The 25,957-nt window shown below is 37.2% G+C and overlaps 5 non-coding genes across 5 annotated transcripts; all 5 read left to right on the top strand.

The window, feature by feature from the left end:
- Positions 1-5,986: 5,986 nt before the first annotated feature.
- On the top strand, positions 5,987-6,068 carry TRNAS-AGA (transfer RNA serine (anticodon AGA)). Its single transcript has one exon. It is a non-coding gene; the product is annotated as a tRNA-Ser (tRNA).
- A 3,107-nt stretch (positions 6,069-9,175) lies between these two features.
- Positions 9,176-9,257, top strand: TRNAC-ACA (transfer RNA cysteine (anticodon ACA)). Its single transcript has one exon. It is a non-coding gene; the product is annotated as a tRNA-Cys (tRNA).
- Positions 9,258-17,686: 8,429 nt separating this feature from the next.
- On the top strand, positions 17,687-17,768 carry TRNAS-UGA (transfer RNA serine (anticodon UGA)). Its single transcript has one exon. It is a non-coding gene; the product is annotated as a tRNA-Ser (tRNA).
- A 2,863-nt stretch (positions 17,769-20,631) lies between these two features.
- TRNAL-UAA (transfer RNA leucine (anticodon UAA)) lies at positions 20,632-20,714 on the top strand. The gene has a single exon. It is a non-coding gene; the product is annotated as a tRNA-Leu (tRNA).
- A 3,334-nt stretch (positions 20,715-24,048) lies between these two features.
- On the top strand, positions 24,049-24,131 carry TRNAL-UAA (transfer RNA leucine (anticodon UAA)). Its single transcript has one exon. It is a non-coding gene; the product is annotated as a tRNA-Leu (tRNA).
- Positions 24,132-25,957: the final 1,826 nt, after the last annotated feature.

Raw genomic sequence — 25,957 nt, 5'->3', positions numbered from 1 at the left:
AGTGTCCAAAACGCTGATCCGGTAGAAGGACTGCAAACTCCACAACAGCACACGTGGTATTATGCAAGGGAGATAAAGAGAAAGATCATAGCGTGACACTGCAATCTAAAAACATATAACTCATACATACAAGACATACATGACTAACAACACTGACAGAGAGGCTGACAATAAAACAGAGATTTATTTAGACAATAACTAAAAACGGATAGATCTATGGAGCAGGTCTAGGATCCAGTGTGTAAAACTGGAATCCTACTTACAGCAATCCAGAAAGGTTCAAGCGGTATGTGAGATATGCAGTTCTTTTTCAGCTTCTCCTGGGCGCGTGGTGCTGCTGTAATGGCCGCCGTCGCTTCCTCCGGTTACTCTCGGGCTCGGCGTCCCTGCAGGCCAAACCTCGCGAGATTTTTCGTCAGAAGTGACGTCACTCGCTAGGTGGAGCTACTCGCCGCCGCTTACTCCTGTCTGCACGTCTACACCATTCGCAAGAGCTGTAAATGGATGCTGTGATCTACTCCTTTGCTGCTCTCTATCCAAATGATCTCTAGAACACCCAACGCGTTTCGTGCGCATGCGCACTTCTTCAGGGGCTAATTAGCACAGTCCATGGTTGCCTTTTGTAGTGGCAGGTGAAACCCAATTGGTGGAAATAAATTGTCTTTACACATTCATCTTGGGCTATTATAATTGGTTGATTAACCTGTCAATCATGGCTGTGCTAAACTATGGCAGCCTAACATACATAAACAACATTTACACAACATTTAACAAAAATCCTACATACATAAAACTGATCATGCATATTATCCTAACATACAAAGTGTGAAATTAGTATAAATAACTCCAGATAGTTACTTATCCTCCATTCATGTTAAAAAGCTTGCACCGGAAACTACATACTTTTAAAATCTAAGATGCAGTTAAGGGTGTCTTATAACTAAAACGAATATTAAAAATACTTTATTAAATTATTAATAACTATTAAAAAATCCAAATTGTTAAAAATGCATATTAGGTGTATGGACCATTAAAAAATAAAAAATAAATTTTAAATTTTTAAAATATTTAAAATAAGTAATAGACACTCTCAAACTTCAAGGTTAATAAAAACTTTAAATAAATACTTATAAGTTAAAACCCTTGATGTTCTTATGAATGTATATAAAACTGTTATTTAAGAAAGACACCTAGGTCAAAGTCTATGTTTAGTCCATTTGGGGACAGGGTTTTCAGCTCGTAGATCCAGTAGGCTTCACGCCTACTGATCTGTTGTAGCTGATCTCCCCCTCTCCAATGCGCTTGTGTGCTTTCTATTGCCTGACATTTCAGCCCAACAGGACTTTTGTTATGATGCACGCTGAAATGGTGCGAAACACTGTGTGTGGCTAAACCTCGTCTAATATTATAGATGTGCTCATATATTCTTCTTTGATAGCACCTGCCAGTCCTGCCCACGTATTGTAAGCCACACGGGCACTGCAATAAATAAATCACAAAGGTGGAGTGGCAGTTGATAAATGTTTTTATATTGTAAATTTTATCTGTTACATTAGATTTAAATGTTTTCATGTTGTTGCTGAAAGTACAAGCTGTACAGTTCGCACATGTAAAAAAGCCCTTATTTTTACTAGCTTTCATTACTTTAGTATTGTCAAGAGGGCAACTAGGAGCTAGACGTGTTTTTAAATTTGCTGCTTTTGTAAAAATGATCTTGGGTTTCTCTGGGGAGTAATGAAAGCTAGTAAAAATAAGGGCTTTTTTACCTGTGCAAACTGTACAGATAGATAGAAAGATGATATTTTCCTTTGAAATAATATTGCTGCCTGTATAAATCTAAGTTATGCAAATATACAATGTATTCCAGTACTAATATCTTATTAAACATACAAATAAATTGTCCCAGGCGCTGTGAATAAAGTCCAATGAACCCAAATACCGTGAACCAATTGGGCAGTCTTTAGTATAGGCTTCCTATGCCAGATAGGTGATCTTGATAGTTGTTGGACAGGCAAGGGTGTAGTCTGATATGATGTGCTGATGTCTCTGAAATCATAGAAAAAAACAGCAGGGCACGCACATAGCGTGGTATGTTTTTTCAAATACCCCCCTGCCTAGAACCCTGAAATCCTACTTACAGGATGGGGGCTCTCAGGTACAGTTGAGAGAATCTGTGCCTCACGTCTCTGTCCCTCAGAACGTCTCACGGATCCACGTGGTCTGGTCTGTAGGGGTCCCCTCACTCAGCGATAATGGTAGTAGGGATGGTTTACTCCAACGCTCCCACAGATGAATGCGTGTAGGGGGGGGGGGGTTGAGACGGGGAAGATACGGAAATATACTAGTGTGATAACGTACAAGGTATTTATTGACATAAAACAACAATAAAATCACACTTACAATGTGGAAAGTTGGCGAGCTCCGCTCACAATGCCGTCCGCAGCCTGTGTAGCTCCTAATGCTGCCAAGGGGAAGGTCGCCACGCGCTGCACTCGATTCCGGAAATCAGAGTGACGTCAGCAGTGGGGCAGACCGGAACTCTCCTCACACCAGGAACTACGGGTGCCTGGGCAGCTCAATTCACTAGGCTCCTCCTCCCTACGCGTTTCGTGACAAGTTGTCACTTCCTCAGGGGATAATGGAGCCTAGTGGATAGGCTATTTATGCTAATCTTAAGTGGAGAGTCCTCCTACAAGTGGGATGGACTGGGCGTGAATAGCTATGCATTACATTCAACTGCGATCATGATAAAAGCAGACTGGGATCAATGTTACAACATACCTTATCAACTAGGACCCTTTCATAGCATATAAATTAAAAACAGCCTAAAATTCTAGTGAATTGATAGATAAATAGGGCATAATACATCTTACATGGTCAACTATTAAAGAATCATCTTGATGTTTAAAAGACTCCTATAGTATATACGAATATTTTTAAAATTACATACCATTTAAAAATACACTTATACGATAATACATTTATATTCTATAAAAATGCATATAAATCTAGATATATATTAAAAATGTCAGATGCAATTATAAAAATGTCAGAAGCAATTATAAAAACAACTGTACAAAACTAGTGCACTGATATCAAATGAACATTAAAAGCCTGTTAATCACTCAGGCAAAATGAAATGATCAGAGCCATAACACATTCACTGATCAATTGAAAAATCCCTAAATCAAAGACTCAAGATCAGTTTCCATTTTTCATCACTCAATATAGCGGTCTGGCCCCTGTTATATCCAAGACCTTTAACAAACATTGGGGCATTCTCCATAAAGACCCTATCCTGAAATCCATTCTCCCCAATAAACCAAAAATTGTTTATAGAAGGGCCAGAAATTTGAAATCTTCCCTTTCTCCCAGATGTCCCATTGATGGCCTTAGAGATCGCCATGTGTCTTGGTTAAATGATCTAAAGGGGTATTACACTTGTACCAACTGCATTGGCTGCAAGCATAGTAAAAAGACCAAAAACTTTCAATCTACAGTAACAGGGGTAAGCTTTGATATTAAAACCTTTATCAATTGCAGGACCAACTTCTGTGTTTACTTATTAGAATGTCCATGCGGCCTGCAATATGTAGGCCGCACTGGGAGACCCCTCAAAAGACGGTGCGCTGAACACGTCTATAATATTAAGAGGGGCCTCGAGACTCATAGCGTCTCAAATCATTTTAAAACACATCATGGCCAGAACCCAGAGGGTCTGATATGTGTAGGAATCGATAACCCTAAAAGCAGTTGGCGGGGGGGAGACAGACTTAATTTAGTATCTAAAAGGGAAAGTTATTGGATCTATGTACTTAAGACACTGTCCCCCCTCGGCCTAAATATCGATTTCGACCTGGCAGCCTTTTTTTAAAAGATCAGTGAATGTGTTATGGCTCTGATCATTTCATTTTGCCTGAGTGATTAACAGGCTTTTAATGTTCATTTGATATCAGTGCACTAGTTTTGTACAGTTGTTTTTATAATTGCTTCTGACATTTTTAATATATATATATCTAGATTTATATGCATTTTTATAGAATATAAATGTATTATCGTATAAGTGTATTTTTAAATGGTATGTAATTTTAAAAATATTCGTATATACTATAGGAGTCTTTTAAACATCAAGATGATTCTTTAATAGTTGACCATGTAAGATGTATTATGCCCTATTTATCTATCAATTCACTAGAATTTTAGGCTGTTTTTAATTTATATGCTATGAAAGGGTCCTAGTTGATAAGGTATGTTGTAACATTGATCCCAGTCTGCTTTTATCATGATCGCAGTTGAATGTAATGCATAGCTATTCACGCCCAGTCCATCCCACTTGTAGGAGGACTCTCCACTTAAGATTAGCATAAATAGCCTATCCACTAGGCTCCATTATCCCCTGAGGAAGTGACAACTTGTCACGAAACGCGTAGGGAGGAGGAGCCTAGTGAATTGAGCTGCCCAGGCACCCGTAGTTCCTGGTGTGAGGAGAGTTCCGGTCTGCCCCACTGCTGACGTCACTCTGATTTCCGGAATCGAGTGCAGCGCGTGGCGACCTTCCCCTTGGCAGCATTAGGAGCTACACAGGCTGCGGACGGCATTGTGAGCGGAGCTCGCCAACTTTCCACATTGTAAGTGTGATTTTATTGTTGTTTTATGTCAATAAATACCTTGTACGTTATCACACTAGTATATTTCCGTATCTTCCCCGTCTCAACCCCCCCCCCCCTACACGCATTCATCTGTGGGAGCGTTGGAGTAAACCATCCCTACTACCATTATCGCTGAGTGAGGGGACCCCTACAGACCAGACCACGTGGATCCGTGAGACGTTCTGAGGGACAGAGACGTGAGGCACAGATTCTCTCAACTGTACCTGAGAGCCCCCATCCTGTAAGTAGGATTTCAGGGTTCTAGGCAGGGGGGTATTTGAAAAAACATACCACGCTATGTGCGTGCCCTGCTGTTTTTTTCTATGATTTCAGAGACATCAGCACATCATATCAGACTACACCCCTGCCTGTCCAACAACTATCAAGATCACCTATCTGGCATAGGAAGCCTATACTAAAGACTGCCCAATTGGTTCACGGTATTTGGGTTCATTGGACTTTATTCACAGCGCCTGGGACAATTTATTTGTATGTTTATTTGGTTTATACAGATTTGGAATAGTCTGTTGATTTTTTGTTCCTTAGGCTGCTTTTATCTTTTAATTAATTTTTGATCACTTTATGGTTATTCACCTTAATTTGTTATCATAGTTATCACTATTTTATTTTTGTGTAGGTCAGCGCTTTTTAGAGGGCTTATTATTGTTTGTTTGCCACTAATATCTTATTGTCTAGCCAAATGTCACGGTAGCCCAGCACTTTTAACACCTTTTATACCTTTCAGGGATCATTCAATAGGCAAAACAAGATAGTGGAATAAAATGGGGTTTATTTGAGTGAAAATCGCTAGAAATCCATTGAGGTTTCTTCAATATTTTAATGTTGATGAAACAAAAAAGGATATGCTCCAGGTGAGGCTTGAACTCACAACCTCAGCATAGCTTAGCACATACTGCCATATAATTACAGTGCGCTAACCAACTGCGCCACTGGAACACGTGCCTGTAATGATCTATGTTCTTCTTGCCCCAATTGTCCTCCAAATCTGCTCTTTAAATCTCTGACATCCAAGTTAGATCATTTTCCCTTGACTCCTTTTAACCCCTTTTCTTTTTTTTCTGGCTCAGATCTGTTTCATACTGTACATTGAATGTGGTTAACAAAAAGTATTTCTCGTCATTGTTCAAAAACCCAATAGCAGCAACATTTTACAAAGATAATGTTGTTTAAACAATGTGTACAAACAAGTCATGTATTTCTCTTTATGAAAATATTCTCAAGGTTATTTGGTTCATATTGGTCATCATTCAAAAGTGAGTGTTACCCATATCCACTCAAAAGCCATCTGTGTGACTGAATTCAGTGCTACCATCTATGTAGTCATGGCCGAGTGGTTAAGGCGATGGACTAGAAATCCATTGGGGTTTCCCCGCGCAGGTTCAAATCCAGCTGTCTACGTTGACTTTTTCAGTGGTTAAGTGTTATTAAAAACTTCACTGCACTTTTCATTTTGTTTGTATCTGCTTGGCAAAGCAATCTTTACTTACTGGAATATGTGGCACACTAAAGAAGAAAACACTCTGAATTCTTCAAACATTTCCCAAGTTATAGATTTTAGGCTGTAAAATATTTAATAAAGGACTCCATTTCAATAAATGCATTGTCTTCTATTGATAAGTATCTCTATGCTGCAACACAGTGCTAAGAGGTCATTTGTGTGCAATACTTTGCACAACATAAAATAGAGGAGAAACGATTTACCCCTACAGAAAAAACTTAAGGTGACAGAGGATAATGAGCACTTTAGTGTGAGAGTGAGGGAATTCTTCCACTTTATATTTACAGATAATATTTGACTTCTTCATAATGACTGTGCTAAGTACTGAATGTATTGGGATGTGTACATTCTTTACAGTCTGCCAAAACTATATTGTTTAAATATAATGGGAATAATCAATGTTATAGTTCAACTGCTTATCACACTTCAGCACAAATAGCTTTTTGTTATGAAAAAGCATTTGTAATGTTTTATTGTTATCATTCACAAAAGCTAACCAGGGCTTTCTAAACCTGTTGAAGAAAAAAACAACTTAGCTTGACTTTTACTGAAAATGGTAATTCATGTACTGTAATATTTGTAACTCCCTGAAGTTTACAGAAAATTAACAAATTAATTAAATGTAAACTTTATGGAATCTTTTGTGAAACTGCATGATTCTCATTAAGAACAAATGTACTTCCTGCTAGTATATCTGCCATATAAATTATTATTGTTAATCATTCAAATCTTCACCTGAATTAATGAAATGATTATGAAAACAATCCCTTCATTGCTTTTAATTAAAGTTTAGCAAGAAGTACGAAAACCACATGTTCCTTTGTCCCTACACTATAATTAAGGGGGTTTTGTGTAAAAGACCAGACACTTGTTAATTCTTAATAATAATAAAAAATTATAACTTTTTGGTGGAAACTGCTCTGCCCTTGTTCTTCTTGCCCTAATTGCACTATGACTCTGCTCTTCTAATCGCTGACATCCAAGTTAGATCTTTTTCCCTTTACTCCTTTTAACCCCTTATCTTTTTTTTCTGCCTTAGATCTGTTTCATACTGTACATTGAATGTGGTTAACAAAAAGTATTTCTCGTCATTGTTCAAGAACCCAATAGCAGCAACATTTTACAAAGATAATGTTGTTTAAACAATGTGTACAAACAAGTCATGTATTTCTCTTTATGAAAATGATCTCAAGGTCAGTTAGTTCATATTGGTCATCATTCATAAGTGAGTGTTACCCAAATCCGTTCAAGAGCCAACTGTGTGACAGAAATCAGAGTTGTCAGCTATGTAGTCATGGCCGAGTGGTTAAGGCGATGGATTTGAAAGATCAATGTTGGTATCCCTCCACCCTTTGTATGTCAAAATTGATAAAAAAACATGATTTTTTGAGTGAGTTGCAAAGTTCAAATGTGTTGGAATATTTTATTCTATGCTTAAGGCATTTAAAATATCTTTAATATTAACATCAAGCCTTGTTCCTTCATATTTACTTTCACTGTGTGTTACTCAAATATTCAATGTTGTTTTAGCATGTTATCCTTTAGCTTGCTATGTAATTGGCAAAAAAAAGAAGATTCTTTATTCCTCTTCTATGTTGTCATTTATGATTGCCCACTCTGATAAAGCATAAAGCATAAAGCATAAAGCATAAAGCACGTAAAACTGAAAGAATAGATGGTCGTACATGCAAAACTTCTTTCAGCACTCTTTGTTTCTCCCACATACAAGATCCACTCGCCTATAGCAATAAGATAATTTATTAAATTGAAGACTCTGGTGAAATAGCATGGGGTTGTGCTACAGTGAGGATTAACTCTTAAGAGGGATTTATACTTATTTGGATTTAAAAACAAAATGTAGAAAGCTTTTGTTCCACCACCGCCATTCAGATGCAAATTGTATTTGAAAAAATATTTCTGGCTTTTTGAAAGGTAGAATGTGGCTTTGCTAGGGTGAATTTTAACTCTTAATGGGGTTTTGTATTGAGTTCAGATTTGTTTATTAATCATTCTCATTAGGTAGGTGGAGGAAATGTAATAACTACAGATTATGAGAGATGTGAGAAGTGGATTATATATGGTGAGCAAGATATGAATGTGAGAGGTGAATAGTTGGGGTAAGAAGGGGGGATAGGCTGACCCTTACTTAGTACAGATAGACAGGATGCTCATTAAAGATTGCCTTTTTAGGATATATAAATCTGGAAATTTATTTATCCTCTAGACCCAAATAATGAGTAGCATTGTCTCCTCTGGTGTATTTTGGTTTGAAAAAAGGAAGAATATGCTTGGACAGCTCTAATTTTTTTTTTTTTAAATCATACATCATCAATTACCAATATCTTCTTGCCCACATTGAGACACCTATTGTATTTGACTGCTTTACATTCGCTACAATGTAAGCCAAATAGGAAAATGAGGAAATGTTGTTTTTTATGTAAAAGATTACATTTAGCAATTTACATCCATAGGCCTTTTATTTAACATTGTATACATTCAAACAATGCTATTGCTTGATGAAACAAATAATGATATGCTCCAGGTGAGGCTTGAACGCACAACCTCGGCATAGCTTAGCACATACTGCCATATAAGTACCGCGCGCTAACCTATTGCGCCACTTGAGCACATGCCTGTAATGCTATATGTTCTTCTTGCCCCAATTGTCCTCCAAATCTGCTCTTTTAATCTCTGACATCCAAGTTAGATTATTTTCCCTTTACTCCTATGAACCCCTTTTCTTTTTTTTCTGCCTCAGATCTGTTTCATACTGTACATTGAATGTGGTTAACAAAAAGTATTTCTCGTCATTGTTCAAAAACCCAATAGCAGCAACATTTTACAAAGATAATGTTGTTTAAACAATATCTACAAACAAGTCATGTAGTTCTCTTTATGAAAATGTTCTCAAGGTTATTTGGTTCATATTGGTCATCAATCATTAGTGTGTGTTACCCATATCCTCTCAAGAGCCGTCTGTGTGACTGAATTCAGTGCTACCAGCTATGTAGTCATGGCCGAGTGGTTAAGGCGATGGACTACAAATCCATTGGAATTATCCCGCGCTGGTTCAAATCCTGCTGACTACGTTGCCTTTTTCAGTTGTAAGTGTTATTAAAAACTTCACTGCACTTTTCATTTTGTTTGTATCTGCTTGGCAAAGCAATCTTTACTTACTGGAATATGTGGCACACTAAAGAAGAAAACAATCTGAATTCTTCAAACATTTTCCAAGTTATACATTTTAGGGTGCTGCTGGCTGTAAAACATTTAATAAAGGACTCCTGACGAAGCACGTGGTGCGAAACGCGTAGAGGTCACGATTTTGGATTGGATAGGATATTGCTAAGAGGTCATGTGTGTGCAATACTTTGCACAATGTATAATAGAGGAGAAATGGTTTAACCCTACAGAAATAACTTAATGTGACAAAGGATTGTGAGCACTTTAGTGTGAAAGTGAGAGATTTCTTCCACTTTATAATTACAGATAATATTTGACTTCTTCTTAATGACTGTGCTATGTACAGCATGTTTTGAGTTGTGTACATTCTTAACAGTCTGCCAAAACTATATTATTTAAATATATTGGGAATAATAAACTGCATAATTCAACTGCTTATCACACTTCAGCACAAATAGCTTTTTGTTACAATATGAATTTGTAATGTTTTTTGTTATCATTCACAAAAGCTAAGCAGGGCTTTCTAACCCTGTTGAAGGAAAAAACATCTTAGCTTGAATTTGACTGAAAAATGATCATTAATGTACTGTAATAATTGTAACTCTCTGAAGTTTACAGAAAATTAACAAATTAATTAAATGTAAACTTTATGGAATCTTTTGTGAAACAGAAGTATTCTCATTGAGAACAAATGTACTTTCTGCTAGTATATCTGCCATATAAATTATTATTTGGTAATCATTCAAATCTTCACCTGAATTAATGAAATGATTATGAAAACAATCACCTCATTGCTTTTAATTACAGTTTAGAGGAAGAAGAAGAAAAAAACAGAGCACTATTTCCAGTGCTGACGAATCAGCAAATAACAACAAGGATGCGTTCCCATAAAAATAAAGCTAATTTAATGGATCAAAAATAACGAACAAAACACACCAACGCTTTTCGGAATATGAATAGCCCTTTATCAAGGTGAATGCACAAATACCATCAGGAGTGTGATTTATACAAGATTGCGGTGCCATAGGGACCAATCACCATCACTTCCGGGTGCGTCACATGACACGGAACCCGTGACGTCAGCACGCCGGTGGACGCGGCACGAGTGCATAGCCAATACCAACGCGTGACAGCCATGCGCAAGGGACATGAGGGGCGCAGCATACGTGTCCAACCACCAGTGCACATAGCGCTGGCTAAGGTACACTGTAATGCCGAAAGACACCCCTCCAAGTCCATCTGATGGAAACAGTGCATGACGTCAGCGCGTCAATCGACGCGGGACAAAACGTCCCAATGCCTCATGTCGCTAGGCAATAGGATCCCCATGCGTCACGATAAAGATACACAAAGACAAAACTTTATTCATACTAAACAGTAACACTACAGACTAATTACAACTAAGGACATACACAAACATTAAAATCAAAGTATAAGAAAAAGACTTGAATTAAAAAACAATTAAAAATAATTGAATAACATCCTTAGACATTAGGTATACATATATCGTAATTACGAATGGTAAAGTGCTTGTAAGGGTTTGGTATAACATCAAATATATACTTATAGAATAAAATAAGGTCACATGTAAATATAAACAGGACCTATTTCATAACACAAATATAATCATTCTCAAACCCAGTACACAGAAAGAAGATGAATTGAGATTATAATACCAATGGTGAAGCTTGTCAAGCTTATTAAACATTTGAAACATTTAAAGCTCTTTTTAAAGATAAGTAGTTATTTAATGCATCAAAAAATGCAAACATTAATAATTAATAAATATAACACTTTTGGACAACTTGTATTTTTGCTGTATTACGTAACAGGTAAGACCTTGTAAAGAAGCACATTTATGTATCAAAAAGAAGAGGCCCTATATCCCAGTCTGAATTTAGACCATGTGGGATACGGGTTTGTAGAGTAAAAATCCAATATAATTCTCTTCTATTAAGGATATTTAGTCTGTTGCCTCCCCTAATTGGACATGGTACATGTTCTATGCCCAAAAATGACATATTCTTCACATTGCCCATACTACAATTGCTGAAATGTTGGGACATAGGGTGATCGAAATCTTTTTTAGTGATCAAACTTAGATCTTCAAGTATGCGTACGTTTAAACATCTAATCGTCCTTCCTATATATTGTTTACCACAACCGCATTTTAATAAATACACCACATATATGATATCACAATTAATAAAGGAATTTATGTGATATTTTTTTACCTGTCTTATTCGAAGAAAATTCAGAAGTGCTCTCCATATGTTTGCATACTTTACATTTTGAACAGATGAAGCTACCCTTAGGTAAATTCTTTAAGGGAGCCTTTGCTGTGGAGAACAAACTAGTGGAAACATGATTAGCGATAGTCTTAGCTCTTCTAAAGACCAATTTGGGCCCTTCTTCATAAATGGAATGTAAAATTGGATCTGCAGCTAACACTCCCCAATGCTTTTTAACTATCTCCCTTATTTGGTTAGCTTGATTATTAAGTTGAATAACAAAGAAAGGGGAATGAGAGTGCGTATTAGATTTTTTATGAGTTCTATCTAGCAGAACAGTTCTGTCCATATCCTGAACTTCTAAAAATGCTCTATTTAAGTCCTTACTCAAGTAACCCCTGGCCTCAAAACGCTCCATCAGATCTTTGGACTGTTTAAGAAAATCATCATCATTTGTACAAATGCGTCATCTAATCAGAATTATCAAAAGGAGGCTGAATATGAATCTAGAACCTTCTTCGGGTCAAAAAACAGGGTCACTACAGACGCACAAGGAGGGGCCAAAAAAGGAAACATAAAAAACCTTCAGAAGAGAAAGAAGAACTTTTAATTGAACATACTGGAATTATTAACATTTCTGATACTGTCCTTAATCAGAATGAGTTATCAGTTCTCGGTAAGGGCTTGAAATTTGCTCCCTGTAGTGACTTTAGATTGTTCGATACTATAATTGATCTCCACAAATATATCCACAAATTAACATTGAAAAGATTCTATAATCAGAAGAATATTACTGAGCAAAGTACAACTACTGACAATGAGAATGTGTGTTTATCTAATATCTGTGATAATGCTGTAGAGATTAAGGCTTTGAGTTTTCATGAGCACTGTTGTTTACAGGATATGAAAGATCTAATCATTGAAAACACTGATGATGCAGATGTTCCTTCTTCCTTTTTAGGTAGACGAACCTCTGGATTTAGAAATAGATCCGTTTTTTACCCACTGCACATGAAGGGTCATTGTCTTACTACCTTTGAACAACTTATAGAGCGCGATTTGTCCCTCTTATCCAAAGGCTACACCTTTTCCATATCACCCTTACAACAGAGGTTTGACAATCTCACCCAAGGGGAGAGATTGGCACTCAATACTTTGAAGGCAAACAACTCCCTGGTAATCAAGGGTGCTGACAAGGGGGGAGCGATTGTCGTGTTAAATAAAATAGATTACAAAACTGAGGCACTCCATCAATTAAACGATAATTCCTCTTATGTTTTACTTAGAGGTGACCCCACTGCAACCTTCATCAGAGAGCTTAGAACTCTTTTGGATGAGGGTTTTATATTTGGTGTCCTTGATGCTAGGGAATTGGAGTTTTTGTTTCGTCCTTACCCCATTATTCCTATCTTTCACCATCTCCCAAAGATCCACAAGACATTGGTCTCCCCACTTGGGAGTCCAATAGTCTCCAGTATTGGATCTTTGGGAGATGGTGTTTCAAGATATGTTGATCATTTCTTGCAATTTATGGTACAACAGTTACCTTCACATTAAAGACAGTGGTGACCTCCTGGTCCAATTAAACTCCATCAGATGGGAAAACAATTTTATTTGGCTTACTCTTGATGTTACATCATTATATACTGTTATAGTACACGAGCATGGGTTGGCAGCTGTCAGGTTCTTTTTACAGCATTCAGATCTTTCATCGGCACAGAGCACATTTATTTTAAATGCAATTCAATTTCTATTAACACATAATTATTTTATGTTTGATGGGGATTTTTATCTCCAAACACGTGGTACTGCAATGGGCACACGTTTTGCCCCATCATATGCCAACCTTTTCCTAGGTAGGTGAGAGTCGGTCCACGTGTTTTGAGATAAGAATCCTTATAGACACTTTATCACTTTTTACAGGCTCTATATTGACGACCTTATTTTTATTTGGAATGGGGATGAGCACTCACTTGTTTTGTTCACTGAATATCTTAATGATAATGATTTCTATTTAAAATTCACCACTAATTATAATTTTCATCACATTCACCTTTTAGATTTATTACTTTCTATTGATATGCACAAGAATATTATTACCACGGTTTATCGCAAAACAAATTCACGTAACACATTTTTGCGTGCTGACCGTTGTCACCCTAGATCTCTAATGAAAGGTATACCAAAAGGTCAACTCATTAGATTGAGAAGAATTTGTACAAATGATGATGATTTTCTTAAACAGTCCAAGGATCTGATGGAGCGTTTTGAGGCCAGGGGTTACTTGAGTAAGGACTTAAATAGAGCGTTTTTAGAAGTTCAGGATATGGACAAAACTGTTCTGCTAGATAGAACTCATAAAAAATCTAAGACGCACTCTCATCCATAATAATCAAGCTAACCAAATAAGGGAGATAGTTAAAAAGCATTGGGGAGTGTTAGCTGCAGATCCAATTTTACATTCCATTTATGAAGAAGGGCCCAAATTGGTCTTTAGAAGAGCTAAGACTATCGCTAATCATGTTTCCACTAGTTTGTTCTCCACAGCAAAGGCTCCTTTAAAGAATTTACCTAAGGGTAGCTTCATCTGTTCAAAATGTAAAGTATGCAAACATATGGAGAGCACTTCTGAATTTCCTTCGAATAAGACAGGTAAAAAATATCACATAAATTCCTTTATTAATTGTGATACCACATATGTGGTGTATTTATTAAAATGTGGTTGTGGTAAACAATATATAGGAAGGACGATTAGATGTTTAAAAGTACGCATACTTGAACATCTACGTTTGATCACTAAAAAAGATTTCAATCACCCTGTGTCCCCTACATTTCAGCAATTGTAGTATGGGCAATGTGAAGAATATGTCATTTTTGGCAAAGGAACATGTACCATGTCCAATTAGGGGAGGCAACAGACTAAATATCCTTAATAAAAGAGAATTATATTGGATTTTTACTCTACAAACCCGTATCCCACATGGTCTAAATTCAGACTGGGATATAGGGCCTCTTCTTTTTGATACATAAATGTGCTTCTTTACAAGGTCTTACCTGTTACGTAATACAGCAAAAATACAAGTTGTCCAAAAGTGTTATATTTATTAATTATTAATGTTTGCATTTTTTGATGCATTAAATAACTACTTATCTTTAAAAAGAGCTTTAAATGTTTCAAATGTTTAATAAGCTTGATAAGCTTCACCATTGGTATTATAGTCTCAATTCATCTTCTTTCTGTGTACTGGGTTTGAGAATGATTATATTTGTGTTATGAAATAGGTCCTGTTTATATTTACATGTGACCTTATTTTATTCTATAAGTATATATTTGATGTTATACCAAACCCTTACAAGCACTTTACCATTTGTAATTACGATATATGTATACCTAATGTCTAAGGATGTTATTCAATTATTGTTTAATTGTTTTTTAATTCAAGTCTTTTTCTTATACTTTGATTTTAATGTTTGTGTATGTCCTTAGTTGTAATTAGTCTGTAGTGTTACTGTTTAGTATGAATAAAGTTTTGTCTTTGTGTATCTTTATCGTGACGCATGGGGATCCTATTGCCTAGCGACACGAGGCATTGGGACGTTTTGTCCCGCGTCGATTGACACGCTGACGTCATGCGCTGTTTCCATCAGATGGACTTGGAGGGGTGTCTTTCGGCATTACAGTGTACCTTAGCCAGCGCTATGTGCACTGGTGGTTGGACACCTATGCCGTGCCCCTCTTGTCCCTTGCGCATTGACGTCGCGCGGTGGTATTGGCTATGCACTCGTGCCGCGTCCACCGGCGTGCTGATGTCACGGGTTCCGTGTCATGTGACGCACCCAGAAGTGATGGTGATTGGTCCCTACGGCGCCACGATCTTGTATAAATCACACTCCTGATGGTATTTGTGCATTCACCTTGATAAAGGGCTATTCATAGTCCGAAATGCGTTGGTGTGTTTTGTTCATTATTTTTGATCCATTAAATTAGCTTTATTATTATGGGAACGCATCCTTGTTGTTATTTGCTGATTCGTCAGCACTGGAAATAGTGCTCCGTTTTTTCTTTTTCTTCCTCTCTGGTGTTCATCTACAGACGTAGGCACACATAACTCTGGGGTCGCTGGATACATTGGACTTACTGCATATCGTGGACATTCATCCCATGTGAGTTTATTCCAGTTTGACCTAACTTATTTGGATATTATTCTGATACTTCATCACTGTCCCATGATATAGGATGTTTTATCTACTGGTCACCGGCAGGTGGTTATGAACATATCCTTACAACTGTGCTACGTGGGATCATAATCTACCAGTTTACATCTTGTTTGACAGTTATACAATATATGGGTTCATTATTCCTAACATAATTTCATCGTACTGCGGTCTTTTTTTAGAGCACCATACAACATTTTTTAATATTAATTACAGTTTAGCAAGAAGTAAAAAAATTACATGTTCCTTTGTCCCTACACTATAATTAAGAGGGGTTTGTGTAAAAGACCAGACACTTGTTAGTTCTTTAAACTAAAGATAGTGTCATTTTTTAAATGTTTAGGAGATTTTTAAAAAATCAGGAAAAAGCTTTCTATTTTTTTTCCATGTAAATAGAATTAACACCATGCATTGCATGTTACCAGTGGAACTTTTCTTCTGCTCCTTCTCTTTCTTCAATATTTTAATAAATGATTTTGACAAAACAAAATAATAAAAATGATGACTCTTTGATGGAAACTGCTTTGTCCTTGTTCTTCTTGCCCTAATTGCCCTCCGACTCTGCTCTTCTAATCTCTGACATCCAAGTTAGATCATTTTCCCTTTACTCCTTTTACATAGTTACATAGTAACATAGTAGATGAGGTTGAAAAAAGACGTACATCCATCAAATTCAACCTATGCTAAATTTAGACAACAGATACATTATCCTATATCTATACTTACTTATTGATACAGAGGAAGGCAACAAAGAAAACCCAGAGTCATATAATCCAATAATATCTCATAAGGGGAAAAATAAATTCCTTCCGGAGTCCAAGAATTCTAGTGCAGTGTTATAACATTCAATCTATCTGAAAAGACTAACAATATGTGTATTATTGCCTAGACTTTCACATTCAATGTCATACATTATTCATTGGAAGTCAACCATGGCCTTAAAAAATATCCCTACTTTATAAGATAACTCACCGTGAAATGCTCCATGAAGGAAAACTATCTATAATAATCAAGAAGATTAAAAAATGGGTTAGGAGGCGCAAATTGTAATAAATGTATAATGCACTTCCCCTGACTGAGTAGAAGAAAGCTAGACATTTTGATTCCATTTATGATATGGGATCACTCTTTTACAAAAAGTAAATATGTAACAGTGTTCAGCATAATCTTGCTGCAAAAAAACTCTAGCATTTCCACGAACAAGTGAAAAGGCTCCAGGAAGCACAGTTACTTAGCTATGTTGTTCTCATTCTTCATATATGACTTTTAGGGACATACTGTACATTGCTGAAGTCCATTTTATCCAGATGACAAAATCTCTATGTCACCACCAGGATGGCCGAGTGGCTAAGGTATTGGCCATAAGATCAAATGGACATATGTCTGCATGGGATTAACAATATTGAATTCCTCATTCCTGGACATGTTTATTTTGTTGATACTTTTGCCATAGTCCACATCTTGATAGTTCATATTTGTCATCATTAATCTGTGAGTGTTACCCATATCCGCTCAAGAGCTTTGCCCTTGTTCTTCTTGACCTAATTGCACTATGACTCTGCTCTTCTAATCTATGACATTCAAGTTAGATCATTTTCCCTTTACTCCTTTTAACCCCTAATCTTTTTTTTCTGCCTGAGATCTGTTTCATACTGTACATTGAATGTGGTTAACAAAAAGTATTTCTCGTCATTGTTCAAGATCCCAATAGCAGCTTCATTTTACAAAGATAATGTTGTTTAAACAATGTGTACAAACAAGTCATGTATTTATCTTTATGAAAATGTTCTCAAGGTCAGTTGGTTTATGTTGGTCATCATTCATTAGTGAGTGTTACCCAAATCCGTTCAAGAGCCAACTGTGGGACAGAAATCACAGTTTTCAGCTATGTAGTCATGGCCGAGTGGTTAAGGCGATAGATTTGAAATCCATTGGGGTTTCGCCACGCAGGTTCAAATCCTGCTGACTACGTTTACCTTTTTCAGCTGTGAAGTGTTTTTAAAACTTCACTGAACTTTTCATTTTGTTTTTATCTGCTTGTCAAAGCAATCTCTACTTACTGGAATATGTGGAACATTAAAGAAGAAAACACTGTGAATTCTTCAAACATTTCCCAAGTTATACATTTTAGGGTGCTGCTGGCTGTAAAACATTTAATAAAGGACTCCATTTCAATCCATGCTTTGTTTTCTATAGATAAGTATCTCTATGCTGCAAGATATTGCTAAGAGGTCATGTGTGTACAATACATTGCACAACATATAATAGAGGAGAAATGGTTTAACCCTACAGAAATAACTTAATGTGACAAAGGATTGTGAGCACTTAAGTGTGAGAGTGAGGGATTTCTTCCACTTTATAATTGCAGATAATATTTGACTTCTTCTTAATGACTGTGCTAAGTACTGCATGTATCACACTTCAGCACAAATAGCTTTTTGTTATGAAAAAGCATTTGTAATGTTTTATTGTTATCATTCACAAAATCTAACCAGGGCTTTCTAAACCTGTTGAAGGAAAAAACAACTTAGCTTGACTTTTACTGAAAATGGTCATTCATGTACTGTAATAATTGTAACTCTCTGAAGTTTACAGAAAATTAACAAATTAATCAAATGTAAACTTTATGGAATCTTTTGTGAAACAGAATGATTCTCATTAAGAACAAATGTACTTTCTGCTAGTATATCTACCATATAAATTATTATTGGTAATCATTCAAATCTTCACCTGAATTAATGAAATGATTATGAAAACAATCACTTCATTGCTTTTAATCACAGTTTAGCAAGAAGTACAAAAACTACATGTTCCTTTGTCCCTACACTATAATTAAGAGGGGTTTGTGTTAAAGACCAGACACTTGTTAATTCTTTAAACTAAAGATAGTGTAATTTTCTATTGGTTTAGGAGATTTTGAAAAAATCAGGAAAAAGCTATCTATTTTTTTTCCATGTAAATAGAATTAACACCATGCACTGCATGTTACCAGTGGAACTTTTCTTCTGCTCCTTCTCTTTCTTCAATATTTTAATAAATGATTTTGACAAAACAAAATAATAAAAACGATGACTTTTTGGTGGAAACTGCTATGTCCTTGTTCTTCTTGCCCCAATTGCCCTCCGATTCTGCTCTTCTAATCTCTGACATCCAAGTTAGATAATTTTCCCTTTACTCCTTTTTAATAGTTACATAGTAGATGAGTTTGAAAAAAAAACGCACGTCCATCAAGTTTAACCTATGCTAAATTTAGACAACAGATACTTTATCCTATATCTATACTTACTTATTGATCCAGAGGAAGGTAACAAAGAAAACCCAGAGTAATCTATTGTATCTGCCATCACAGCCTCCATGGGTAATGAATGCCACATTTTTACTAAGTGCAGTATTGGCAGATCCGCTCATCCCCAGTTTATTTCCAACTTTTTGCGATGGGGCAATTTGGAGGTAAATTTGCCATTCTAGAGCCCCGAACAGCAGCAAGAAGCTGATCAGGGCTCCTAGAATTGCACGAGTTTGAGAAACTGGCGATGCGCTGCGAAAAAAGTCTTCTCGCCAAACGTTTGGAGGATTTTTTTGTACGCCAAAAAAAAAAGGCGAATTTGATTATTTTCGCCAGGTTACCGCAGCTTCCTGAATATCTAGAGGCACTTTTGGCAGAAATCTGGCAAGAACTGATTTATCGGAGCTCTCTGCATAGACCCCTAAGTCAGAAGCTGGGACGAAGTTCTGAAAATAGAAGGCGGCAGGCACGGTTGGGTATTCTACCTGAAAAGAGTACCAAGAAGCCAGGGAGGATTTCCCAATCAGGGTAAGCCTTTCAAAGAAGGCGCTCTGCACTTATTTGAAGCTAGTTTTCGACCCCAGACCCCTAGTAAGTGTGTATTTCTTCTGTATATTTTATATTCATTGTTGTCCGTGAGTTTCACTCAAATAAACCCCATTTTATTCCACTATCTTGTTTTGTCTATTGAATGATCCCTGAAAGGTATAAAAGGTGTTAAAAGTGCTGGTCTCCCGTGACATTTGGCTAGACAATAAGATATTAGTACTGGAATACATTGTATATTTGCATAACTTAGATTTATACAGGCAGCAATATTATGTCAAAGGAAAATGTCATCTTTCTATCTATACGTAACTACTTCTTCAGTTACTGCTATGTACTGACCTTTGGTGGCTCTCTTAGTGGTTGTGGACAAAATTCTGTATGTAGCTTTCCCCACCCATCTCATACAGGAAAATACATCCTGTATGTTTGATATATATATGGTAAGAAAGAGTAGGCTTGGAAAGTGGAACTAATCAGTGCTTAGGGAAATCATAATTCTAGTGCAGTGTTATAACATTCAATCTATCTAAAAAGACTAAAAATATGTGTATTATTGCCTAGACTTTCACATTCAATGTCATACATTATTCATTGGAAGTCAACCATGGCCTTGAAAAATATCCCAACTTTATAAGATAACTCACCGTGAAATGCTCCATGAAGGAAAACTATCGATAATAATGAAGAAGATAAAAAGATGGGTTTGGAGGCGCAAATTGTAATAAATGTATAATACACTTCCCCTGACTGAGTAGAAGAAAACTAGACATTTTGAGTCCATTTATGATATGGGATCACTCTTTAACAAAAAGTAAATATGTAACCCTGTTCAGCATAATCTTGCTGCAAAAAAACTCTAGCATTTCCAGGAACAGGTGAAAAGGCTGCAGAAAGCAGAGTCACTTAGCTATGTTGTTCTCATTCTTCATATATGACTTTTAAGGACATACTGTACATTGCTGAAGTCCATTTTATCCAGATGATCAAAGCTCTGTCACCACCAGGATGGCCGAGAGGTTAAGGCGTTGGACTTAAGATTCAATGGACATATGTCTGCGTGGATTCAAACCCCACGCCTGGTATTGCTTTGTTTGTCTTACAGATTAACAATATTGAATACCTTATTCCTGGACATGTTTATTTTGTTGATACTTTTTCCACATATTGATAGTTCATATTTGTCATCATTCAAAAGTGAGTGTTACCCATATCCGCTCAAGAGCCATCTGTGTGACTGAATTCTGTGCTACAAGCTATGTAGTTATGGCCGAGTGGTGAAGGTGATGGACTAGAAATCCATTGGGTTTCCCCACGCTTGTTCAAATCCAGCTGACTACGTTGACTTTCTCAGTGGTAAAGTGTTATTAAAAACGTCACTGCACTTTACATTTTGTTTGTATCTGCTTGGCAAAGCAATCTTTACTTACTGGAATATGTGGCACACTAAAGAAGAAAACACTCTGAATTCTTCAAACATTTTCCAAGTTAAACATTTTAGGGTGCTGCTGGCTGTAAAACATTTAATAAAGGACTCCATTTCAATAAATGCATTGTCTTATATTGATAAGTATCTCTATGCTGCAACATAGTGCTAAGATGTCATTTGTGTGCAATACTTTGCACAACATAAAATAGAGGAGAAACGGTTTACCCCTACAGAAATAACTTAAGGTGACAAAGGATAGTGAGCACTTTAGTGTGAGAGTGAGGGAATTTTTCCACTTTATAATTACAGATAATATTTGACTTCTTCTTAATGACTGTGCTAAGTACTGCATGTATTGAGATGTGTACATTCTTTACAGTCTGCCAAAACTAAATTGTTTAAATATAATTGGAATAATCAATGTTATAGTTCAACTTATTATCACACTTCATCACAAATAGCTTTTTGTTATGAAAAAGCATTTGTAATGTTTTATTGTTATCATTCACAAAAGCAAAGCAGGGCTTTCTAAGCCTGTTGAAGAAAAAAACAACTTAGCTTGACTTTTACTGAAAATGGTTATTCATGTACTGTAATAATTGTAACTCCCTGAAGTTTACAGAAAATTAACAAATTAATTAAATGTAAACTTTATGGAATCTTTTGTGAAACAGAATGATTCTCATTAAGAACAAATGTACTTTCTGCTAGTATATCTGCCATATAAATTATTATTGGTAATCATTCAAATCTTCACCTGAATGAATGAAATGATTATGAAAACAATCACTTCATTGCTTTTAATCACAGTTTAGCAAGAAGTACAAAAACTACATGTTCCTTTGTCCCCACACTATAATTAAGAGGGGTTTGTGTAAAAGACCAGACAATTGTTAATTCTTTAAACTAAAGATAGTGTCATTTTCTATTGGTTTTGGAGATTTTGAAAAAATCAGGAAAAAGCTTTCTATTTTTTTTCCATGTAAATAGAATTAACACCATGCACTGCATGTTACCAGTGGAACTTTTCTTCTGCTCCTTCTCTTCAATATTTTAATAAATGATTTTGACAAAACAAAATAATAAAAACGATGACTTTTTGGTGGAAACTGCTTTGTCCTTGTTCTTCTTGCACCAATTGCCCTCCGACTCTTCTTTTCTAATCTCTGACATCCAAGTTAGACCATTTTCCCTTTACTCCTTTTTCATAGTTACATAGTAGATGAGGTTGAAAAAAGACGTACGTCCATCAATTTTAATCTATGCTCAATTTAGACAACAGATACTTTATCCTATATCTATACTTACTTATTATTCCAGAGGAAGGCAACAAAGAAAACCCAGAGTCATGTAATCCAATGATATCTCATAAGGGAAAAAATAAATTCCTTCCTGACTTCAAGAATTGGCAATCTGATGAATCCTTGGATCAACATCCTTCCCAAGTATACTTATTTGGTATATATACCTTTCCTATCTAAAAAGATGTCAATCTTTTTTTGAACAAATCTATTGTATCTGCCATCACTGTCTCCATGGTTAATGAATGCCACATTTTTACTAAGTGCAGTATTGGCGGATTCGCTCATCCCCAGTTTATTTCCAACTTTTTGAGATGGGGCAATTTGGAGGTAAATTTGCCATTCTAGAGCCCCGAACAGCAGCAAGAAGCTGATCAGGGCTCCTAGAATTGCACAAGTTTGAGAAACTGGCGATGCGCTGCGAAAAAAGGCTTCTCGCCAAACGTTTGGCGGATTTTTTTGTACGCCAGGTTACCGCAGCTTCCTGAATATCTAGAGGCACTTTTGGCGGAAACCTGGCAAGAACTGATTTATCGGAGCTCTCTGCATAGGCCCCTAAGTCAGAAGCTGGGACGAAGTTCTGAAAATAGAAGGCGGCAGTCACGGTTGGGTATTCTACCTGAAAAGAGTACCAGAAAGCCAGGGAGGACTTCCCAGTCAGGGTAAGCCTTTCAAAGAAGGCGCCCTGCACTTATTTGAGGCTAGTTTTCGACCCCAGACCCCTAGTAAGTGTATATTTCTTCTGTGTATTTTATATTCATTGTTGTCCGTTAGTTTCACTCAAATAAACCCCATTTTATTCCACTATCTTGTTTTGCCTATTGAATGATACCTGAAAGGTATAAAAGGTGTTAAAAGTGCTGGGCTCCCGTGACATTTGGCTAGACAATAAGATATTAGTACTGGAATACATTGTATATTTGCATAACTTAGATTTATACAGGCAGCAATATTATGTCAAAGGAAAATTTCATCTTTCTATCTATACGTAACTACTTCTTCAGTTACTGCTATGTACTGACCTTTGGTGGCTCTCTTAGTGGTTGTGGACAAAATACTGTATGTAGCTATCCCCGCCCATCTCATATAGAAAAATACATCCTGTATGTTTGATATATATATATATGGTAAGGAAGAGTAGGCTTGGAAAGTGGAACTAATCAGTGCTTAGGAAATCATAATTCTAGTGCAGTGTTACTATATTCAATCTATCTAAAAAGACTAACAATATGTATATTATTTCCTAGACTTTCACATTCAATGTCATACATTATTCATTGGAAGTCAACCATGGCCTTGAAAAATATCCCAACTTTATAAGATAACTCACCGTGAAATGCTCCATGAAGGAAAACTATCTATAATAATCAAGAAGATTAAAAGATGGGTTAGGAGGCGCAAATTGTAATAAATGTATAATGCACTTCCCCTGACTGAGTAGAAGAAAACTAGACATTTTTACTCCATTTATGATATCTGATCACTCTTTTACAAAAAGTAAATATATAAGCCTGTTCAGCATAATCTTGCTGCAAAAAAAAACTCTAGCATTTCCAGGAACAGGTGAAAAGGCTGCAGAAAGCACAGTCACTTAGCTATGTTGTTCTCATTCTTCATATATGACTTTTAAGGACATACTGTACATTGCTGAAGTCCATTTTATCCAGATGACAACACACCTATGTTACCACCAGGATGGCTGAGTGGTTAAGGCGTTGGACTTAAGATCCAATGGACATATGTCTGCGTGGGTTCAAACCCCACTCCTGGTATTGCTTTGTTTTGTCAATTAAGATTATTGAATACCTCTTTCCTAGACATGTTTATTTTGTTGATACTTTTGCCATAGTCCACATATTGATAGTTCATATTTGTCATCATTCAAAAGTGAGTGCTACCCATATCCGCTCAAGAGCCTTCTGTTTGACAGAATTTGGTGGTATCAGCTATGTAGTCATGGCCGAGTGGTTAAGGTGATAGATTTGAAATTTATTTGGGTTTCCCCGTGCAAGTTCCTATCCTGCTAACTTCATTGTCCTTTTTCAGTGGTAAAGTGTTATTAAAAATTTCACTGCAGCTGGACTTCCGGTGACGTCAGCCGGCATGGTTGCTTGAGGGAAGAGCTCCCAAGACTCCCTGCCTAAAAGCAACTAGAACAAATAAAAAAAAATAATAAAAACAATACCGACTGGGTAAACGCCTAGAGATGGCAAATATCTCAAAAGAGCAGTGAATCAGCACATTGCTAAGTTCTGTGCGAGCATACAGAAACCGACGGGCTGAGGAACTGAACTCCCAAGATGGCGCAGAAGAAAATTCTCAGGGGACTGATATGAACCCATGTGGGGCTGAGGGGGGGCTGCGGGAGACAGAAGAGACAGTAGAGGTTTCAAAAGCCTATTTGGAACAACTATTTGAACAATTTTCAACAAAAATGAGGCACAACTTTCAAGAAGACCTACAAATGGCTATAACTGGGGTTAAAGCTGAAATAAAGGAAATGGCAGGGCGCACAGACAAGGTTGAAACTAGTCTGGAGGAGGTGATTTACTCCCAAACCGCTGCGGAGGACGAGATATGCCGCCTGGGATATGAAATCAATTCCCTGAAGGAATCCATTGAGGATCACGAAAACAGAGATCACCGCCAAAACATCTGGATCCGCAACATCCCTGAAGAAATAAAAAGGGAGAATCTCAAAACTTATCTGGAAGAACTGTTCCTGTCCCTGATCCCAGAGCTTGCCACCAGGGACTTAGAGATAGAGCGCGCTCATAGAGCACTAGGTCCCCGCTCGGAGGATCCTAGAAGGAGAAGAGATGTCACCATACGGATGCACTCTTACTCCATAAAAGAAAAACTGATGTCAGTGTGCAGAGAGAGAGGGGAAATCAATTTCCACAACAAAGCCCTTCAAGTGTATAATGATCTCTCCAGAGCCACCATACAACGAAGACGCGACATGAAGCCCCTAATAAAAATATTAAACATCCAAAAAATCCGATACAGGTGAGGATTCCCGTTCAAATTGATCGTACAGCAGAACGGCAAGATTAGGTCAATCTCAAGACCAGAAGCCGCCCCTGCCATTCTAAAATCACTTGGTCTGCCGGGGCTGGAAATCCAGGGAGAAGAGGAGGAGGAGCCGAGTTCCCGTCACCCTGCGCTCCCGCATAGAGCTTCTGAGAGGATCGTCTCTCAGAGAGTCCCCAGAACCACGGAGTCTTAATAGCCAGGAACCAGAATACGAACACCACCGTCCCCGGAGCTGCTTTGCCTCATCTATTACCTCCAGCCCCTTGAGCCCTGATAAAGAATCAGACGCCACCACCATAGCCCTGGGCTGCCCGGAATTGAGAGCCACATGAGAGCACCCTTAACACCTCTCTATCCATCCCCATTCGGCCGGAGGGGAAGGGTTGTTCTTGCTTGTCTTGCTCCTGGCCTGCCCCCTTCTACCGTGGGCTCCCCTCGTGTCCTTCCCACCTTGCCCCTCTACTACCGGTCACATGGATGCCACTCTGGACAGACGGTCGCCCCCCCCCCTTGGTGGCCCTTCCCCCACCCCCCCTTGTCCGGTTCAAGTTGTGATTGCCGC

Source organism: Ascaphus truei, chromosome 15, assembly GCF_040206685.1.
Source record: "Ascaphus truei isolate aAscTru1 chromosome 15, aAscTru1.hap1, whole genome shotgun sequence".
Taxonomy (NCBI): domain Eukaryota; kingdom Metazoa; phylum Chordata; class Amphibia; order Anura; family Ascaphidae; genus Ascaphus; species Ascaphus truei.
The sequence above is the reverse complement of the archived record's forward strand: the minus strand, read 5'-3'. Positions and strand labels throughout refer to the sequence as shown.